Source organism: Mchenga conophoros, linkage group LG13, assembly GCF_057382185.1.
Source record: "Mchenga conophoros isolate Kocher_MC1m ecotype Shallow Benthic linkage group LG13, M_conophoros_male_GT1.1, whole genome shotgun sequence".
Lineage (NCBI taxonomy): Eukaryota > Metazoa > Chordata > Actinopteri > Cichliformes > Cichlidae > Mchenga > Mchenga conophoros.
This window is the reverse complement of record NC_140538.1, coordinates 26,701,505-26,710,166: the sequence shown is the minus strand read 5'-3', so window position 1 is coordinate 26,710,166 and position 8,662 is coordinate 26,701,505.

The following is an 8,662-nucleotide window of genomic DNA, read 5'->3' as shown; positions in this document are numbered from 1 at the left end:
AACAGTAGACTGATTTACAATCTATACATGAGGCCTTTTCTTTCTTTTCTTGATTAAAGTCTTGGTTCTGTTAGAAAAGAAGGGTGATGAGTTATCTAGTGACACTGGAAATCAGACGTGTTTATAGCCGCTCCAAATGGCCATCCTGGCACAGGGAGAAGCCAGATTTCATGGGTGATCATTTAAATATGGAGATGAAGGCGCACATTTTTAGACAGTGTCTCTTGGAAGACAGTCAAAGTGCTGGATTTCATTGTTCAAATTAAAACTACCCTAAATATGAGTGAAATTGTAAAAAGGGGGGAGGGGTAATGTTGTTGCCTTTGGAAATTTAAAGAAACAGATCTTCTTATCTAGAGTTTAAAAGAAGGAGAAAATAAGCTTGCCCCTTACTTGAACCTAAGTGTTCATATTTATTATTAAGTATAACATTTAGATGTCTCATGGTGGATGTACAGTACTGTGCAAAAAGCACCACTAATTTTATTTATTTTTTTTTTGCTAGGAAAATAGAATATAGGTGCAGCAATTTACTGAAAAATGTAAAAAATGTACAAACATAAATTACAAAAAGAGATTCTAACAAGTTTGAAAGTCAATATTTGACATGGTTACAATCATTCCTCAACACAGCCTGAACTCTCTTAGGCAATTTCTTTAAAAACGTCTTCAGGAATAGCTCTCCAGGCTTCCTGAAGTACATTTAAATCTCTTCTTTGGATTGTGGCTTTGGATGTTGGCTGTTCTCTAACCACATGACCATTGACTGCTTCAATTATGTCGAGGTGACTGACTGGACATGTTCCATTGTGTGTTTCTATCCAAGTATGGATTTACTGCATTGGCACTGTGCTTGGGATCATTGTCATGCTGAAAAATGAAGCTCTTGCCAATCAGACTCTTTCCAGATGGTTCTGAATGGTGGATAAGAATCCGACAGTGTATTTCTACATTTATAATTCCATCAATTTTGACAAGATCCCCAAATCCACTGGCAAATCATGACATAGTTTCCACTGTGTTTTTACAGATGGTTGTAGATATGTACATTTCTTCTGACCTCCTGAATGCATGTTGACAACAATTTGAACCCAAATTTCGCATTTGGTTTCATCACTCCATAAGACCTATCACCACTTTGACAGTCCAGTTCTTGTGTAATTTGGCATAGCTCAGCCTTTTCTTCCTGTTTCCCTTCTTTAGGAACGTCTTCCTGATGACCACCCTTCCTCTGAATCCATTTCTAACAAGGCTTTCTGCAAACAGTTGATGGATCAACTGAAGGCTCGGGTGCATCTCTCAGGTCCTGTGTCAGGTCTTTAGTGGACTTTGTTTCTATTTTCTATTGTTTCTTCCTTCCTATTGTTCCTACTTCTTAAAGACATGACTTCCAGATACTATCCATCTGCTCCAGATAGTTTGCCACTTCTTCTTTTGTCCACCACCATTTCTTTTGTGAGTTAGGTGTCTCTTTCATGCATGAATGATTCATAGATCAGTGTTAAGTGGTTCAACAAACAATGTCCAAAAAAAGAAAGAAAAACTTTTAAAGACTTTAAGAAACAGAGGAGAACTATTGCTCAAGACAACATAAAAAATTACAAGAAAGTCTGGCTCACTGGAAGCTAATTACAGTAATGAAGACTCAAGACTTTTGCACAATGCTGTATACTTCTGCAGAGATGAACATAGAAAATTCTGCAGACCTGCACATTAAGAAAAATGATTGGTTGATTAAGCTTTTGCTGCACCTTGGCTTTCAAGCTACTGCACATATTCTTTTCAATGACCAGCAGTCCTCATGTCGTCAGTAAAAACATGCAAACGTATAATCCCAGCCTATGAATAAGAGGAAAAAATAAACAATCGGTGCCTAATAATAAGATAACGGGTCACCAGAGTGTTAGTTTAGTGTTTGCTGGTTTTTTTCTGATTTGAGAAAGCCCCGCCTAACACGTCACTCCAAAAACTCATGAGTGCTCAAATGGGTCGCGACTCGAGTCATTGTCGCACTCTATGGAGTGCGAAAATGACTCATGTATGCCCATCCCTATGGATAGGCATACATGCAGAAACCACTCACTTCAGTAAATGTTGAATGCTTCATTATAGACACCTGAGTGTGCGGAAGAAATGTGAAAAGGAAGCAAATGTGTTCATCCTTTGCTTTTCTACATTATTGTTATTATCAGACACCATAGGCGACTCAAAATATACCATCTTTTTTTTCCCACCAGTAATTCATTCAGGCTTTTCCCTATAAGACGTCATACATAACAGCATTAGAATGTCTGTGCTGTTGTGGTTACTGCTATTCTCTTGCTCTTCATGAAATATTTCCACATGTTACGGATGTCTCATATTACTGATATTTCCCTTTACAGGAAACATTTAGCCCGCCCTCCCCATCCCTTGTTTTAAAGCATCTGATTTTAACCTAAAACCTTTTCTAACCTCATTTACATGAGAACATAGCCAAATCAAAATCAAACCCTCTTTTTAACATCTGCACGAACAAGTCTAAAAACAGGCTCGCCATTTCACAGCTGGGACATAATGTCTGCAAAAGACAAAGCTCTTTTTACAAAGAAAGGGTCAGATATGCCCGGGAGCATCATGAGAATCCAAAATCCCCATCCATAATTGAAGTGTATGTGTGTGTCTAACATCCCCATTTACTACACTTCCTACAGGAGGCTGTCTCAGAATCCTGGCTGTTGTAGCTGGATTCCTAAAATGAGAGCCAATGCCCTGGCAAGTGAAGGGCGCATTTATATTTCAATAGCTCAGTCAACCTTTAGAGAGAGGGGGAGCGAGGGGAAGACAGAGATCATATTTGAGTGCTTAAAAATGTATGGTGTTTGTAGGACAAAGGATGGCGACTGTATGTAGATTTTAATACAGAGAAATGGGGACGCTGAACAAGTCGCAGCCTAGTCAGCACCAATGAAGCTGACGTGGGAGTCTGACTCGGAAAAAAAGTCACTTTTAGCTCTAATTGAGCACAAGAGAGAGAACTTTCAAGTGATGGGGTAACAGTTTGGAGGAGTAGAAACGAAAATTCTGTCCTTCTTAATAAAATATAGTGCTGTGCTAGATAAAAAAAAATGTTGGGAAATGGGAAATCTAGGACCCCCCAAGGGGTTCTGACCCTACTTTGAGGAGTACTGGAGTGTAAAAGATGGGAATAGTTGCAGGCTGCACTTTCTGGAGTGCCGATGTATTTGATAATTTATCAGGTGCCTGAGCAGAGCTGCAGTGATTACCTACAGTCCACAGCCAGCCAGACACCTTAAGTCACGAGGTCTCAAGTTCAAAATGAACTTTTCACGCTGACTCAATAATATTTTGGTAGATAAAGGCAATATTTCAACGTCATATTTAACTTTAAATCTTTAGAGGAGACTCGCACATTAAATTTGTAGAGCAAGCTATTATTTATTGAAAGGGGATTTTGTAATGGTTGTAGTAGTTTCACTGGTATTTTAACCACTTTCCCACGCTGGATGGATTATATGTGACACCTCTGTATATGTAGCTCCTCTGCTGCTCCTGTGTTTTTATGTCATTTGAATGCGCAGCGTTTGTCATTGTTGTCTGTTGTGTAATCTCTTTTTTTTCTTCTCCATTTCACAGCCAGAGAGCTGCATTGGTGCTGTTCAGACTTGTCCCATCATGGCCTGGAAAAGGCTCCCGCTGATGAAATTTTCATTGAGCAGATGAAGCGTGAGCGTAGTTTCATAATTCCCCAGTGAGTTGCATCAGCTCGTACTGATATCGTTCTATCAAGACCCACTAAAACCAGATCTGATGTCTTGATAGCCAGGGGAACTTATTCTGTTTGAGAGGGGGGGATCCTTCACATTGCTGGGGATTTGGACACATGATTGAGATGTTATTTTTGTTAGAAGTGACAGTTTCTCGTTCAGATCATTTCATTGTGCCTCAACCACCAACACAACGACGCTTTCTGGTTGATGTGACTAACTCATGACCAACTTTGAAGACGCAACAGGCTGGTATCTGTCAATAGCAGGTGCATATTTTAATAGCAATTGTTTCTTTAAAAAGAGCATAATGGTGGGATCCATCTTCTGCTACTTCAGGGTTTTTAATCCCCCGCTGCTCCTTTATGTATAGTATTTACTTGTGAAATCCTCGAGCAGTGTGTTTAAAATTTAATGCTGATTCAAACCTGCAGAGATGCTTGAGATTTATAGTTGGCTCGGGCACACATCAAGATGTTAGTTTGTTTACGGACGCGATAGAGATACCAATGACTCGTTTTGCCCTATTTCCTATTTTTTTTTAAACTATTTTGAAAATTAAAGTATCTTTTTACAACACTTTGAACATGTTCAGTAAATTAAACAGTGGAGTAAAAACAATGCTGTGTTTTTAGTGCTTTCGGCATCATGTGCCTTTCCAAACTGTTACCAGTGTTGATTTAAAACTCTGGATGTCAATGGAAGCGCTTGGTCGACACTGAGCCAGTCTTATTTTTCTTTGCATTTCATGTTTATGAAAGCTGGAGCGTCATTCTTCCTCAGTATTTGGACAAAAAGGCTTCAGATTATTTTTTTTACCTTAGTGGCAACAAGGACCCGATCAGTAGTCCACAGATTTTCCTTTTTATTCCTCTACATTTTTTATACAGTATGTATAAAAACTTTAAAAATAAAAACAACACTAATAAAAATGTAATTAAAATGATGTATCTCAGTTTAATTCTACAGTCAAAATCACGGAATTACACTTTACTATATTTATTTGCTCCGAATAACCCATGGCCCAACTGCACACAAGATAGCTGTCACTGGCAAAGATGTCTCAGCATATTGACAGTATGCTGAGATATCAACAAAAGGGCAAAAACAGAGCTGTTTTCAGAAAATGTCTTCTTTTTTTGGTACTACACTGGTTATGAAAATTTTATTTAGTGTTATCTCATTTGGAGAATGTACTGCAGTGTCATACGGTTGACTTTTAACCATGTATGTCCACTGGCACTGCTGACAAGCACAAAAGACTGTGAAGGCTCAGTGAGAAACTGAAACACCTAGGTCATCTATGTTCATTAAAAAAAACAACAACAACAAAAAAGCATGTAATCAGCTACTTCTTGACATGGCACGTTATCTTTCTGGAAGCAACCGTCAGAAGATAGATACACGGACATGGTCAGCAACAATACTAAGGTTCCCCCACACCACTATAACACCACCACCCTGAACCATTTCTATAACAAAGGATGCATCCATAGTTTTATGTTCTTTATACCTAATTCTGGCCTGATGTCACAGCAGAAATCAAGACTCATCAGACCAGGCAACATTTTTCCAGCCCTCTACCGTCCAATTTTGGTAAATTTGTGTAAGTTTATTTTCCATAGTTCATTTATGAGGGGAAAATAACTTGTGAGAATGCATCTTAACTTTGGGGCATCAGTCATAGGATCACATTATGCATTAAGGTCATGTCGCTAACTTGTTTGGCAGAACTCCAACACAAATAAAGAATTTCATTCTGTCTCCTATTTTTCTGATACTAAAAGTGAAGTAGCAAGAAAGAAAACCAAACTTTGATTAGTATAGCTTTAATCTATGACTCCTGGGATTACTTTGCATCTGTCAGCATTTATTGCTTTTTTATGGAAATGAACTCGCGCTAAACCTTGGTTAATGCTTATCTTGAACCCAAAGAGCTTGGATATTTTGAAATAACTCACACCTCCATTATGAGTCCAACTCCAGTCTTGGGTCTTACTATGAATTTCTACGAGAGAAAAAAGTCAACTCTCCAGGTCAGTCATTGTGATTGCTCACTGCTACACACTGAGTATGAAGGGAACAACTCTGTGAGCTGGAGCCACCTCCTAGCGTGAGGTGACTCAATCACCATGGTGACAGGGGAGGCCAAACCATCAATCCCTTGCTTGGTGCTGAAATGTTTTATTTGCCTGGCAAAGAATGGGATGGAGAGCTTTGACCTCCCACCTGGCTTTTCATTCACCCACGACTGATGATTCAAAATGCACAGAGCCCTGATTATCCAGCGAACAAAGCCAAATCACGTAGGAGACTGAAGTGTTGACCTATGCACGAGGTATATTTGAAGCCACGTGTTTCACCGGAGGAGCTGAAGATGCATCAAAATTGATTACAGAGCTGTGACTATGACTTCAAAATAACTGGGCGATAGGTTTGAACTGGTTAGAAGCTCTTAAAAGCTATTTAAAAATAAACACTTAGCTTCAAGAGAAGATGCCACTTTCACATCAGTAAAGATAAAGAAATAGCTTAGCCTTGCTTAGCCTTAGCATAAATCCTGGAGACAGTTGGCAAACAACAAAAAACGCAAAACAAATGAAGTGTTGTTTTTACTTTTTTGTGTATTAACTATGAAGATTTGGAGTTACCTGTAGATTCTGTTGGCTTTATATGGAGTAAAGCCAACATTCAGCATGATCCCATCTCCCTATTTCAATGCAAGTTAACAAGTTGCTTGCTATAGCTTCATATTTACCATCCAGACATGGCATTTAGTCATCTCGCTTTACTCTCGGCAAGCAGGCAAAGGGATGCATGTACAACCTACTTTCAAAAATGTCAGTAGCACAAAGTATAGTTTTTAACACTCATCTGTATAATAAAAAATACCACTTATATGTCCAGACTAAAAATACAGAGGGTGGTTACTTTAGGGCCCAGTCACATAGGGCTAGAGACCAATTGGCAACAGCCTGTTGAAATGGAAAATAATGTGTATTCCCAGCTGATCGGAAAGGGGTTGAAGGAAGTTTCTTGTTGTTGCAAGGTTAAATCAATCACCTTGAGGGATACCGTGCGGTACTGAACACCTGCTTGTGATTTACCTTGATTGCCAGTAGATGGGCGTGGTAAGTGGTAGTAGTTTGTACTGAAGATGCAGACTTGTGAGCAAATACTCGCTAACTACTGGCTAAGCAATTTTTAAACTGTGAAAAGTGAGCAAACTGACACATTTTGCCTTCAAAGTAGTTTGTAGTACCTTTTCACATGTTGGTTTCAGCGATGAAGCACTTTTAATCTGGAGGTGAATAGACCATGTTTCTGGTTTGTGTAGCACTTTTTCAAGTTTAGTTTGGCTAGTTAGCTAGTGTCCACACTAATCTGCTAGCAAGCAAAGCATAACAAGGAGGCTTTGGGAGCAGCCCCATCTTTACAACTAGAAACAAATGGAAACTTCCAGTCAGGGAATAGAAGTGACCAGGGGCTACTGACTGACCTTTAGATCTGTGTGACTGAGGCCTTAGCCTAGCAAAACACTGTAACTTACTCAAACCCCATCATAAGTAATACTTTGTAGGATTGTTGTTGTTTTATAACTGTTTTCTGTCTGAATTAAACAGTATAAAATTATTAAATAGGGAGTTTTTGGCTGCTGTTTTGTTTTGTGAATAGAGATAGCTTAGCTTTCTTGTTGCTAACCAGTTCGTACTGTAGTTTGATATTTGCTCCACAGATATAGCAGTGGTGCATCTAAGCTAGCAGTTAAAATGAGCATATTTCCTAAAATGTCTAATAACTCCTAACAATTGCAAATACTTGTTTTTTTGTTCTATCTATGTAAATAAGTATCTGAAAGGTCGAAGTTAACATTTTTATATATTACTACTGAGGAACATCTCAGTGTTCAGACTGTGCAGATTTGTTTTGCTACTTAAGGATAAACAACATTATAAACAAGTCTTTGTTTTGGAAAAAGAAGAGATGTCTGGCTTTAAATGATTCACTTTTTGTGTGACAGAAACAATTTCCAAGCTGTCATTTTCTCTTTGTGTCCAGCAGCAAGGATAAATCCGAGGATCAGCCAAGCTAATTTGGAGCAGGTGATGTGGGAAAGTTATAATTGTGCTTTTGTTCACACATTCACAGCTGACAATGTACCACCTGCCACTGTGTGAATCGCACGCTGATAATACACTGCCTGTACTTGCCATGTAGTTTTCACCTAGAATTAGTTACACATTACATATATGGTACTACTAATATAACAATTCAGAAATACTTTCCAAATAGACTCATTAGACGTTAGGAACTCGATCTTTGCTAATAGTGGCATATTAAATGTCTTGGGACTAAGCATATTTAAATATCAGACTGTAAATTCAAGCTATCAAGATATTTGAAATCTGAAATTACAGCCTTCACGGTGTAGAAGTGTATCATTTCACTATAATATGAAATGTGGCCTAGCTACTGGAGTTTGTTATCCTTGGCTTGGTGCCGTTTAGAGAGTCAACCTCTGGGAAGGTTTTAGCTCACTTTCAGATGAGCATGAGCTTTCCACACAGTGGCAGGCAGTGAGATCAGATGACCACACATCTCCACACAAGTTTAACTAATTTACAGCAGCATATTCAGCTTCTCCATGAGCCCCAGTTTGTGTGCTATTTTTAGACATGTTATTTGGAAGTGACTAAAGTGAACAGCTTCCCTGTCAATCAAGCCTTAAAAAAACACACACAAAAAACATAAAATGTCTTCCCTGATTGAAACTGATTAGGCCTACAACTTGAATTAAACAGAGCTGCACGTTCCTGAACTTATCACCTGCGCAGCTTCTTGACAAAAGCAGCGGCGCCAAAAGGTATTTTGTTTCTCATCTTAAAAACATACAT